General features: G+C 40.7%; 1 long non-coding RNA gene across 2 annotated transcripts in view; it reads right to left on the bottom strand.

Moving 5' to 3' along the window:
- Positions 1 to 558: 558 nt before the first annotated feature.
- LOC125985902 (uncharacterized) overlaps positions 559 to 14,380 on the bottom strand; it is a 48,670-nt gene continuing 34,848 nt past the window's right edge. Inside the window, exons 2-4 of one of the 2 annotated variants that reach the window (XR_007487482.2) lie at positions 3,166 to 3,364; positions 2,992 to 3,083; positions 559 to 2,303 (exon numbers count right to left, since the gene is read on the bottom strand). This is a non-coding gene — a long non-coding RNA (uncharacterized lncRNA). Of the gene's footprint in view, positions 2,304 to 2,991; positions 3,365 to 14,380 lie in introns of both variants that reach the window. The other variant, XR_007487481.2, reaches the window with a different exon arrangement.

Here is a 14,380-nt window from a genome sequence, read left to right as displayed (position 1 = left end):
TGTCAGTGACTCTCCATGATTCCGCTAATTATTCCTCATCATATCTAGGCAGGTACTAATTAGGTCTTTGTTGCTTGCTATGATATTGTTGATACAATAGACCGCACTCAGGCTGCAATTGTGAAAAGATTATGCATTTTAATACAGCAGGTGAGAATTATAACAATATGAGGGCGGGGGGGGCTATTATTGGCCATGTTTATTTATGACAGATACTGTACGAGTCTCATATCATGATTGAAAATGACTCACTCGCTGGGCACAATCAAGAGTTCTTGACTGGTGCTGATGATCAAAATGGAAAACCAAAGTGACTCCCGTCTTAGTTGATATGCGGCAGAAGCAAAACAACGAGCAAATTGGCTTTTGCCGAGATCAAGAGCTGATTACTGAGTATGTTTTTTGTTTTTTTCCCCATGCATACGGTATAATAAGGATGCAAAATGATAGCGCAGGTAATCTCCAAGAATAAAACACTTAGGAGACTCTAATAGTTGTTAGGCTAGCAATCATTGGCCAAGGGCAGAAAGTATACACAGTCAAATCATTTTATTTATGATATTTTCCCTTCACTAAATCGCATTTAAATTAGAATTGTGATCCTTCCTGCAGAAAAAAATATCATAATTCAAGTATACTGTATATGCATACTCACACACGCAAGTATAAAAATATGCACGTATAAACAAAATTATTTTTAATATAAAATGAAACGGTGAACCCTAGACATCAACTGACTCGCCAATGGTGACTTCTAGCGATATTCGAACCGTAGAGTGATAGACTAAACTTACCGTGCACCAAACGTACAGGACTATAAGCCGCTACTTTTTGCACAAGCGTTGAATTTAGGCTTATAATCCAGTTCGGCTTATCTATGGATTTGTTTTTAGGATTTTTATGATATTGTAAAATGATTTGTTTAGGTAATATAGGTAATAGAATCGAGAACGGTGTGGCTTATGTATGAACAAAACAGGATTTCCCCCTAATTTTAGCTAACCTTATATTCAGGTGCGGTTTATAGTCTGGAAATTACGGTAATTGAGAAATGATTACTCTTTACTCCAAACTATCGTACCACAATGATTCACTCCCGAGTGCAGACGTCAGTGGTACAAAAAACTGAAGTGTTGCATTTGTGCTTAAAACATTTGGCGTCTTTCTATTCAGTCGTCCCTCTGCACCTCGATTGTCCTTTCCATGTGGCGGATATCAAACGGCAAATGCATCCCTCTGTTAGATTTTCTTTCATCTGTACTCATCCCTATCAAAGAGATGAAGGGGGAAAATGGTGGCATTTATCACGTTGCTGGAATACGAGGGGGGATCTTTGAAGAGCTACTTAGGTGCATATAGAAGATGATGTTGGAAGAGGAGAAGAATGTGTGTTAAAGCCAAAAAATCCATCACACATACAGAGATCCAAAATATTTAGTCCAGGTGTAAAGCCTATATTAAGAACACAAACTAAATCAATCGAAAACACATCAAATGGAAATAAAACCCAGAAGGGGTTGAGTTACATTATCCTGCAAGTTTAAGATTTAACCGTGACGGCGGAGCAAATGGGAGCTTCTGGAAGTATTTAGGAAGTTCTAGATAAGAGCGGCGATGTGTTGCGAAACAGGGTCCCTAATTTAACCTTTTGATGTCTGTGACTAATATATATTTACATAGTAAATTAATGAGTCAAGAATATTTACACTTGTGATTATTTGAAAGAAAAACCTAATTATGAAATTAATGGCTGTTTTCTACTCATTTCTAGTTTCTACATACAAGCTGCAAAACTTGAGCTGATACTCCCAGTTGAGTTTGTTCCATCTTCCCCGCCAATAAATTTATTCCTTTTCAATAATCGCATGAATGTAAATGATTGTGCATTCAATCGACGTTTTTTTTCAGGAGTAGCCAAAAAATGGCAAGCCGAGAGCAGGTTATTCAGAATATTCCAGCTCAGCTACCCATTGTGCATGTGAGCTGATTCTGAACAACTAACACGCTGGCTCTCTGGTGTTATGTGGGCAGTGTCCCCAGCAGGAGATAAGTGCGTTGGCAGAAATGTGGTGAGGAGCTGTGAAGCTGGTGCAAGGGACCTTAGTGTTGGAAGGCTGTGTCTTTCAGGAAGATAGGAGGGCAGGCGTGAGGAGTGACTGGCACCTGTTCCTCAAGCACCAGATGGCCAGGCAGGGACTTGTGCCAGCAGGGTGAAGGGACCCCGTGTCACCGTGTGCATCTGCAGCTTGTGTCGGGAATCTGGCACAGCGGAGATGTTTGGCCAGCCGTCTCCCGTCAGCAGCCTGCGGTAGCGAGGATGGAAATTTGAAATGGGCATGGAATGAGTGGAAATTCACCTGATGCTGTGTCGACATGCAGGGAAACGGTGGCGGACGTCCAAATCAGCTCGGAGAGCTCGGGTAGAAATGCAGAGTGGTTTTGGCAGCTTAGCTAGGTGAAGGAGAAGTTGGGGGCTCATCAAAAAAGTTGAGTTTAATTAGAAAACAGCCAGATGAACAGAGGAGCCAAGCAAGTACTTTCATTTTCCGCCCTTTTTCCTGATAATATGTGTCACCTAATCATGTTCAAGCTTCAAAAAAACAAGCTCCCATTTGTAAGCATTTCAAATGTGGAACAAAATGATAATTCTTAGTAATTATTTAAAGTTTATGGGTGATGTGACCAGTGTATGTTACACACACACTTTGCAAAATCAAATGAAAATAATAATTAAGAGTACACAATATAACTCATTCAGTGCCATTGACAGTTATAGACGTCAAAGATATATTAATTGGGTTGGCAGTGAATGAGTTAATGAAATCAAATCAACCATGTTGCTCCATCTATATCTTGGCAAAGTCATAAAAATATGACAACAAGACGGCCATACTTAAAACAAAACGTCGTAAATTCAAAAATATTGTTTTGCAAAATAAACTAAAATATGTTGGATAGACTCCAATTTACAGAAAAAAAAATACAGCATACCATACATGTGTATTCGATAGATCTTCACTGATCAATGCTGCGGTTCTGCTGATGCGCTCCTCCCTCTGCGGACTTGTGTTCTTCCGTTCCACCTGAATCAACAGCAGAAGGTGGATCAAGCGTACCAAGCTTGCCTGCACTCACACTCTTGGTTGCATAGCCTTTAAAACCCACCACCAAGTCCCACGGGCGGCTGTCTGGCTGAGACTAAACACCTCAAAGACGCCGCCGCTGATCAATATTTGAGCAGCTTTGTTCTGCTACGGCTCCCCAATCCTTGTCATATGGGTACTCGCTTTTCTCGCCAAGACGTCGCCAGTTGTTTAAGGCCCGTTTCCGAGCGGGATCCCGGTACGAGCAGTTAGGACATCACCTGATACATAATGGATGAAGCGGGGAATTTAGTGTCGTGTGGTTCTCTTGTAATTGTAGAATAAACATGCATAACACGGATAAAATAAACACTTTCACACCGATAAAACATACACAACAGAAGAAGAAGACCGTGACAGTTTAGTTATTTAAAATTTTCATATTGCTCTTCCAAAGATTAACAGGAAAAAAGGGTTAGGGTTAGGGTTAGGGTTAGGGTTAGGGTTCATGTGAGTCAAGGTTGATTCAATCGTTTATGCTCGAAAATGCCATTTTTAATTCCGATTCAGTTTGACAGTGAGCTTTTGTTCACCGATAGAATTCAAGGTTAATGTTAGCAGATAAATCTTAAAAATGTGATTATTTAGATACGATTTTTCGGGGTGTCCAGGATTGTAACAATTCTTATTTCAGTAATTATTAGCGTTTTGATTATAAATAGGACTTCAGCAGTGTTGCATGGTCATATGTGGTTCAAAGCACCTGTCAAGAGACTAGATTTATTTAATTCACCGTTTCCTTGGTTACTCTTTTCTTAGCGAGCAGCAAGAGACGGAGTGCAGCAGCGGAGTCATGATTTACAACATGGCTCTGACTCACTGATATTAACTGACATGCTTTATAGTGTCAGCCCCCTTTTTTTTTTTTTTTTACTGATGTCTATTTCGATTCTCCCGCATTAAGACGCAGATAATTGCAGTTTCCAAGGCAATGTGTTTTGGTCAGGTTACTCACTGGACATGTTGATCTACTGCAATGATGTGTAATGAAAAAGAGAGAAAAGTCCCAGATGGTTGGTGGTTTGCGGCAGGTGGAAACGCTATCATTTCCAAAAGTTTATGGCCCTCTCATGTCGTAAAAAGAAAATTAGAGTGACTACAAGTAATCTCTGTTTTTGGGTCAATAAGGCGGCTTTTTAGAAAGTGATAAATTGACTTTTCCGGAACAGGGTTTGTGTGTTTGGATTTTTTTTTCTAAATTCATGCATGACCATGAATAAATAATAAAATAAAAACACAGCTTAAGCTCAATGTTCCAAACTCATCCATCATCTGCTGATAATTAAGTAAAGTTTTTTTTTGTTTACCATTTTTACGACTGTTTTCTTTGTCCTTGAATGCAACTTTTTTACCAATACAACAACAAAGGAGCAGACATTGTCAGCAATTGGTCGAGCTCTTCTTCTCGACTGACCTTGCCTTGTACCAAAAACCTTCTGTCTATTTAACGGCAGCAATTAGCGTCCGGGGCCAAGCTGAAGGGTTATTTTGGTGGTGAGATGAGGGCAAACTGAGGGAAGATGTGGAACCCATGAGGAGAAGGCAGTCCTGTGAGAGCCACAGGGGCCCTGAGAGGGAGACAAGCTGTGGGAGAACCAGAAGGTCAGGGATAATTAGAAGCCTTTGCGGACCTCTCAAGAGGCTCCAGAGGAAGCCCCCAGATGGGTTCTCGGAGAGAGCGATGAACAGATACGCAACCTGAGGGCTGTCGCCATGAAAGCAGATACAGTGGACACAAGTGTAAATGAGCACGGGAGCTCACCATCTCATTTCACATTTGCAGAATGACTATTTTCCTTGAAAAAGTGGAGTCCTTCTGGCATCTGTACTTGACTTTTACCTCCAAATGTCATTCTTATCACCTGGACCCATATACCAGCCTTCAGCTTCACCAGTTCGAAACAAATCTATTCAAGTAAACCGTGTTTCCTCTGCCTTGGGTATAGAAAATGCAATAAGGCTGTGATAATAGTTATTAATGACCTGACATTTCTATTCAAACATCTCCATCGCTGCAGTGTTTTGCAAAGGTGTGCGGGTTGAAGGAATCATTTCAGGGGCGTTTCGGTGTTTTTGTCTGCGGGCGACACTGGGGTTGGGTGAAGTCTGACATGTGAGACACATACATAGACTGCAGTGACATTCATTCTACTGGAACCAGTAATACCAATCAGTTAAATCCTTGACGGGACTCCCAAGGCTGTCTGGGCCCAGACCTGCTGATAGAAGCACTATTATTGTCTGTTAGGGGTGTTGATGGTGGACTTTACTATTGCTCTTAGATGATTAATTTAAGAAGCAATCAATATATCCTCACTTGGCATTTTTGAGCAACACTGAGCATGTCACACAAATGACCTCAGCTGCTTTATATTCCCACGCCACAACATCTCAGAGTGTTTTGTAGTCGGTGTAGCGGATGATGTAGAGGCTAAACAAATGTATAATGACAGAGGGTCAACTTTCTCCTGCAGCTTTGACAGCCAAGGCGGTGGGAAGAAATTACTTCTGATTGATATTTCGCCTCTTGTCACCAATGCAATTTCATCTGCTGACAGATGGGATTGAAAGTTTCTTCCCCGCAGAGATTCGACGTTTCGCTCCGACGCTTTGTAAATAAGTCGTGTGTGTAACATTTTAATGAAGGTTACACCAGGAAGCGGGACTAAGTGGGTTTTCGGATAAGCCGCGCGGGTCACCTGTAGTAAATCTTTGCATGATGGATTGTGTGTATTTGCTGAGCTTTGTCTAATCTCAAGCTTAGTGTTTCAACATGCTAATTTAACATCATGCATGGCATGCAAATATCAGCTAAATGTCACATTCATTAAGGGATGTCAGGATGTAGGACAGGCCAGTTTTGCTACTATGGCTGGAGCACCCGCCTCAAGGTGTTGTGAGGGGGTTGGGATTCCCGATCTGGGTTAGTCCCCCGAGTTTACATCCATGTATTTATATGCTCACTGCATAAATCATTAGCAAAGACATTTATCATGCTAATTTCTCATACTGGGCTGGTGACAATCTTTCCCATCTTTTGAAATGATGGATCGCTCTAGTTGTGTACACAAATGTTTTATAATACTACCGTAATTTCCGGACTATAAGCCGCGACTTTTTTCCAAAATTTTGAACCCTGCGGCTTATAGTCCGGTGCGGCTTATAGTCCGGAAATTACGGTAATATGTTTTTTTTACAGTTCGGATGATATTCTATTTATGCTCTGGGAAACAGAAGTTCAATATTAGTTAGCCTCCAAAGTATTGATGACACCAAATAAAAGGTCAAGCAGATGGCGGCTAGCGTCTTACTGCTGGGGAATGCCTGAGCTCAGGCGTATCCTGTGGAGTCCTGATGACTCTGAGCTACAGCTTTGGCCTTTGCTTCCATTCAAGCACTCAGAAAGAACACAGTTGTGTGTTTGTGTGTGTTTCTGATTGGCATGCCGGGTGTATGGATAAAGGTGATGACCCGATCATTAGCGAAATGGCGAATTGTGATGGTCACCCGAGCTGGCAGTCTCGAGTCAGCCTTTTTAATGAGGCTTGGTGACCCCCCCCCCCTTTCAATTCATTAATTACACTCTACAAACTCAATTCTTGTCATTAAAGTTTCACTTTTTGCAAGAACATCCAAAGTCCTTAGGCTTCATCAATCTACACCATTAATTATTTATTAATCAGCATGCCCTGACCACTCCGTTAAAAATGTCAACACTACATACTTCCCTGACAATCCTTCGACGGAAGAGCGATTGGAATCTATAAAGCAAATTACAATATCCTCTTAAGAACGAAGAATCGTTCAAGTTATATTGATTTTAGAATGAATTCTTTCTATATATTGATGAAATGGCTAACTAGAGTTCACAATCACAAAACAATCAAAACAAATTTAATATAATTAATACATTGATGGCTGAAACAGTTTCTCATATTATATTATATTATATTATATTATATTATATTATATTATATTATATTATATTATATTATTAAAGACACAAGACTAGAAATTGATCAAGCAGTTAACAAAGCTGGTGAAATATAACACAAGGTGGGCAGACACAAGCTTCGGCGTGTTAACATTAGAATGAGCGAGTTGTGTATTTCAACCACTGATGGATGGCTGTTGGCCATAGCAGCGGGAAATATTGATAGGCGTCATGCTCCATGTTAGGGAAAATCAATGTAAAGGTGGAGGAAAAGACAAAGAATTGATGGAAACAGAGGGCAGAGAGAGCGAGAGAGGGGAGGGGGGAGCTGAAATGAAATGATTTCTTATCTATATATAGAAATCCATCTGCCATAGCAGTAGATAAACTTAATACAAGAGACTTTACAGAGAAAACACTTTTGATTGACAGGTGGACAGGTACGACTTTATAAAAGACACCACTAAAAACCGCAGAGGGTTATAAATTACATTTAGGCAATATATATTTTTTTTATATCGTTCTACGTTTTATATTTGACAATGTTCAAACCGATGAAAGGCAGAAGTAAAGAGATGGGGAAAGAAGGACAGAAAAAGAGGAATAACATGAGTAAAAGACGGGAGTATTATTCCAACGTGACCCCCTCGTCACTTCTCCATCCTATCGGCTCCGCTGCTTGCTATTCTCCCCGCAGACGAAGCTCTGCCTCCGCCATGACACAGTCAGCTGAGTCTGGGGACTGAGGAGGCCTGCGGAACACCGACAGGCCACGCCAAAGCTAATTACCCCTCAGAGACATGACGAGGATCACTCAGCTGTGTCTCACACACACACTTGTGCACACACACACATTGTGAACGAGGATTAACCCCCACCCCTGCCTCGTCTCTGGTGACAGTGACTTTTTAATGAATCAAGAGGGGTTTTTAAAGCATCTGGTGTCATCCTTCACTCTCCACCCCCTCCAAAAATCTATTTTCAAAATAAAATTTCCTGTGTGGTCAATCGATGGCAATCAGGAAGAAGTCAAATGTGGCAAATGTTCAGATTTCAATGCTTGAATGCATTTCATCATCCCATTTGTATGCCCTTGGATAGTGATGTGTGTCTAATTTCATGTTTGCTGCATAACACACGCAGCTTTTATGGCACCTCCTCATAGTCTGCTAAATAATAACTGGAGAGACACGTCTCCCGTCCAATTTGCCTCAGAAAGGCAGATGATGAATATTAGCCTGGATAAGTGTTGGGCTGTCAGCATGGGTGAACATTACTGCTGTTGTTTGGCTGACTACATTTACTGGAGTCATTATTTGCATGTTTCCAAAAGTCAGACCAGATTTTGCTTAAAAGGCTTCCATTTTACCCAGATTTAAATCAAATATATTTATGTAATCAATCAAATAATCCAATATTTTTTTAGAATGAAAATAAATATGATACATTTAATCAATATAACAAATAAATATATGCAATAATCTAAAGTGGTCCATTGTTATAATTTAGAAATGGGCAAGAACCGATACCAGGTATCGATACTAGCCTTATTTCAAGGTAACCATATTACAATCAGAAACTAGAATTTCGCAGACTGGATTTAATTTCATGTAATTTTAAGAAACTTTTTTTTTGAAAATAGATGATAGGCGTACAGACAATGTATGATTTCCACTATCAATAAAATAAAGCCTTTACATGCATTTTATGTTTTGACACTCCCTATTTTCCCTTTACCATGCACTCTTCCCCTTTCCCCCCTCCTCTGCACATGCATGAGTCGCCGCCGCTATATTTCATTAACACCAAAATGAGGTCAAGCTTGATCGAGCCTGCTACTAGAGACCCTTAATTTTCCATTTGGCTTTTTTTTTTTTTTTTTTTTTAATAGCAGACATGAGAGTTCTTGCACTCTGAATCTTAATTGGAAAACTAAAACATGATGAACGCGTGCATTCAGGGGCAATCCAATCACAAGACCCTTGGAAACCAGATGGCTTTGAAAAGGAGGGATTTTTTTTTTTTTTCATGAGAATTCTATGAGCTTTCTTTTGGAACTGCACCCTGTGCCTATTCAGTTCTCTTACAGGACTTTTATTGCGTCCACTGCCCAAAACAAACAGCAATAAAACCAACGTAACCATGGATACACAAGGGCCACATCTTTCTCTTTTCCCGAGGTTGCCAATGCCATTGAATCATTCTTTTGAATTCGAGTAGTACGTGTTTTGCACAGCATCTTGGTTCTTCAAGGTTAAAAAAAGGAGTGTGGAATGGAAACAATCCACTGCAGCTTTTGAAAAAAAAGTAAGGGAGCATCCACCAAGGTGACATTGAACAAGTTAGAGTGACTTTTAAGTCTTTTACCAGAATGTTAAGCAGGAGTGAGAAACACCCAAGCAGTCCAATATTGGTCTTCTCTCGCTAGTTTGCATAATTACAAGAGAGAGGAGTCACATTTTGGCCCGTCACCCTGATTGACTGACCGTCTAATCTCTTCACAGAGCTAATGAACACATTGGCTAATTAGAAGCACCAGGAGTGTGTTTTCACAAAATAACACACACACATGATTCATGTTTATCTTCTCTGCGCGGTAGAGCTTGAAGTTGTCACTTGACACCCGTGCATTTTTCTTGTATTGTTGTTTTCCTTGCTCGGAGTAATTGTCAAGCTGCCAGATCGGCGTCAAATATCTCGCATAACATGAGGAAGGAGGGCAAAGAAACAGCAGCGTGACAATATTTAAAATAGTTAAGTAAAAGCGATTCACATTCAAGAGCAGCTTCAGAGTTTCTCATCGTCCTCGAGCAGAAACCCCAAGGTGGCTGTAATAGATTCTCCTCACACCTTCCACGAGGTGACCTGCCCAGAGGAGGAAGAGGAGGGCTCCTCGCTAATGACAGGTATGAACGGAGAGGTGTACCAAAGCTGCTAAAATTACTAATGAAGAACAATAGTGTGTTACTCACCGGACGGATCGGAATTCAGGGCGAGGAGAATAAAAAGTGGAGACAAAAAAATAAAAACAGTGGGAATTTTTCTCTCTCATCACTATATAATGTCCCAAGCTGTTGCTTCACAGCAAAAGGGCTTATTAAGTGAGTTGTAATCCACAGGCTACAAAGACTTGAAGTATATTTATTTCCTCTCTTCTGTTTGTACCATCGCCTGGAGATTTGGAACAGCAAGAGATTTCATTATCCTTTTGCATTGTCAGAGAAGCTAGCAACAGAGTCACCAGGCAACAAGGCTATACGGTACCAGTTTGATTTAAAAAGAAAAAAAAAGTGTTTGCTTCCTACTTTCAGGAAACACTTTTGTACACATGTACACAAGTGCACCCACCCTCCCAAAATAATCCCCTCTTTTTTAGTCTTTAAATCAGCTCTAATCCATTTGAGTCCGACCAAAATCCTCCGAACAAACATAATGGACAATAATCAGCTCTGGAGCAGCGAGTGTATTGGCTTAGTTGGGTCATGCTTGGATGAACAAACAAAGTAACAGTGTTTTCTTAATAAAAGAGGTAGTTATTAATCTGATGATCTCCTGTCCCTTTTCGACACACACACAATTGCACACACAGAGGGAACATAACAGGATTTGAAAAACACAACATCTCCTTCTCAGAAATCAAAATGATGGAGCCAACCATTACCTAAATCTTTTAGGCCATTTAGCAGACTCTCAATTTATTAAGATCTAAATATTATTTTTTTTTTTATAACAGAATAAATCTGATTCAATTGATTTTTCATTTTATTTTATTTAAATAGTGCCAATGCACAGTAATGAACATGTTGGGTTATAGCTACAAAGCTAATTTTCATCCGTGGTCCCCAGACAGGCCCATAAATAAGAAAGGTGGGTTGTATTTTTTTTTCTTTCATTAGATTGGTGTGTAATATTCCATTAGCATGGTAATGGTAGTGGGTATACTCGGAATAGCTTATCCTTCCAAGACAGTGACGTGAGCATCCAGCATCGCTGACACACCGTGTCCCTTCTCTCTTTCATCCATGAATCTGTTTCAACTGCTGACTGGAAGCAGTCATGGGTTCCTCGTATCCACTTCTTTTAAGAATAAGCCATCAAAAGTCTCTCAGCCCCTTTCATTCCTTATCACTACTGAACCACCTGCCTTCCCCCATGTGTCCTAACTGTCATGGACTCTGCTCTACTGAAAGTTCCTCTTCCGCCCCGGCCCCTCCTCATGGCAGGCCCCCTCATGATATATCTCCTCGTTCTTAAGCTATAGCAATCCATCAGGTGTTTTCTACCGTTGGACTTGCCATACTATTGCGCAAGTCCTTCCACATTGTAATTCTAACTCATATTTACGTCAGCCACCATTGTAGTGTAAATATTTGTGTTGCAGCTTTCCTCTTGTCTCACTACAAAAGAATCCAGTGATGAGGTCTGCGGGGTTGAGACTTGGCAAAATTCATCAGAAAGAATTTTACATTATATAAATACACTGATGGTCAGACAGTGATTTGATGACACAAATTGTAGACGTGACTAAATGCAATTAACGAGTGCACTGTCCAATAATTATTATATTGGTTAAATAATAAAATAACATGCAGAAGTAAGACTCTACCCACAAATCTATGGAGACACATTATTCAGCCTAAAAATATGCTAGGAAAACACTTCAGTGCCTCCACAGCTAAGGCTCAAGTACCCCAGCAACCCACCACTCCTTCACTCCCAAACATCCAACTCAGCCATCCATTTCTTGCACTCACACCGCAACCCTCCAACGAACTGAACCCCCCCCCACACACACTTATCTGTCATGGCTGGGATAAGGTGTTGCCGGGCAGAATGACTGACTGCCTGCAAGGCTGTACTTGAGCTTGTTTGGTTGACTGTGCATCCACCGGAGTGTAATCCACGGTGACGCTTCTGCATGGGAAGAGGATTCGACGTTTCATCGCACTGTTAATGTATTTTACCAACTTCCAACTTGGGTGGCTGAATAAAATCTACTGTACCGATTAGAAAACACAATGGCTCATTACATTGACAGTAAAACAGAACAGTAGTGATAATGGGGTGCGAATTGCAGTACTTTTTTTTTTTTCCTCCCTGCACTGCTGTGAAAAACTCCGGGTAGTGTTTTGATCGCACAATAAAGTTTATTAGTGTTATTAAACGGAGCAAAGTATTTACTGGATGTAATAGTGGATCCATTTGATTTGGCAATGTGTGTATGTTTAATAGCTCATTGGCTTACCAGCTGGACACATGTTTCTCAATCAAACAAGAGCTCCGTAATTGCAATGTTGGCATCATTTCGGTCATTAGAGCAAATGAGCAAGCGGGCGCAAACAAGAAAATTAAGACTTAATCATTTCGGTAAAATAAACTGGTTAAGGCCGATCCATGAAAGGCAGAGATGCTTTAATCAGAGGATCACAAACTTCCAGGGCTGGAAACAACGTATTGAACGGGGATCTTTTAAAAGGGCAAAGCGTGTGGGAGTGAGTTAGAGATTTCATCAACTAAAAGGACAGTGTGGGTTCAGGCAGAAGTAAAAACTGTGTGATGACTGAAAAGATGACCCAATGCCTCAGATAAGACACAATGCCTCAGAGACAGTTCACTCACTGACACCCAATAATCAATATGCTTTGAGTTTACAAGCATCAGATGAGTTTTCTGGGACATGCCACAGAGGGCCTTCTGCCTTAAAAAAAAAAAAGAAAAAAAAAGGAAATTCTACTGGAATAACAGAAAATAGTATGGCAATTAAATGCTACGTTATTCATCGACTGCAGTCGTGATTTTACACGGCGTATAGAGTGAATTCACTGCAGGAAATTGAAATAAAAATTCTTCAGCCTTAGAAGAGACGTTCTTGTTTCCCTACATTCAAAAACAACATCATTTGACCTTGATATCAAAAAGCTACATGTGTGAATGCTTCTATGCGTGTCCACACGCATGTATGTGCTGACAGAGCTTGCCTGTTGTGTTGTTCCAAGCTCCACAGATATCCACGCTCAGCATTTACGAGACTTAAAGACAAGAGAAGGGCTAAGTTACCGATCATTTGATGCCGGCCGTCTTGCATAATCCCACACTTTCCGACGGGGGAAGAAAACGCTGACCAAGCCGTGAAGCAGAACAATAGGAGGTAGAAAGAGAAGGAAAAAAGATACTCGGGACTGCCCTCTTGGTTGGATGAATGCAAAATCCTGACTAGGCAAGCAAAGGCCTCCTCACCAAGTTTGTGTTTTCCAGGCTCATCTGACTGGATCAGCATTCTAATGAAAGACCGCGATGCCCTAAAGCTCGGTTTGAGTCCTATTTGTCTTTTTTGTTAATATGCAACTTGCACCTGCAGCAAAAAAAACACAACAAGCACATCTTGCCAGCGAAAAAATTCCTTACATCAAATGAGATGTGACGCAACAAGAAAGGTAAGAGAGGAGTCACATTTATGATTTTTTTTTGCTACCTTTCATCCCATGGGTCCACCATAATCCTTTGGATCAGGTATTGAATCATCAAAAGCACAATATGGACTCCAGGCTAACCCAGTCTTCTGAAAACGAAACCTGGAGTGCATTTACATCCGAGAACTTCAAAAGTTTTGCTCGCTTGGAACGTTTGAAACATCCTGAGGCTCTTTTATACTTCTTTGTATGTGTGTGTGTGCGTGCATATGTATGAAAGCATTTTCATTTCCAAATGAAACCGGCTCTGACCAGCTGCTACCTTATGCTTGTCAAGGCCTTGGCTTTGTACACGTTAAGCAGCCGGAACTTTCTTGCACAAAAACAACCAAATTGTACAATATTTTTACCTTTACTTCCAAAAATCAAGATAGTTTTTTCACACACAAAAAAAAAATCCATGCTAAGTTCGTCTGCTGATTGCTGAAATTGGAAATGCATCAAAAAATAGTCCGCAATGGAATGTGAAGTTGCGTGACCACATCGGAGCATTCTCATCACTACATTAAATACATCCTTAAATTATATGACTGAACAAACTTGTCTATTGAGAAAGTTTGGCCAACAGCCCATGAAATTGCGCCTTCCGCACGCAGTAGCCTGTGAAGCACTTGGCAAGCGATGGCGAGATGGTGAGATGAGGCAGGGTTGGGATAAACGAAGCTGGCATTTGTTTGAATACTTGCCCATTGCCTCTGGGAACCGTTTCTAGACGGTCCACAACCGGACACAACCGGTTGCCCACCTGTTCCTCTCCCTGTGAATCCGTGTCAATTACAAAAGAATGCGACACAAAGTGATTGTTTCCTTTTCATTCTTTTTCAAATGAAAGA

Source organism: Syngnathus scovelli, chromosome 18 (assembly GCF_024217435.2).
Source record: "Syngnathus scovelli strain Florida chromosome 18, RoL_Ssco_1.2, whole genome shotgun sequence".
NCBI classification, from domain to species: Eukaryota; Metazoa; Chordata; class Actinopteri; order Syngnathiformes; family Syngnathidae; genus Syngnathus; species Syngnathus scovelli.
This window is presented reverse-complemented; position numbering and strand designations above follow the sequence as displayed.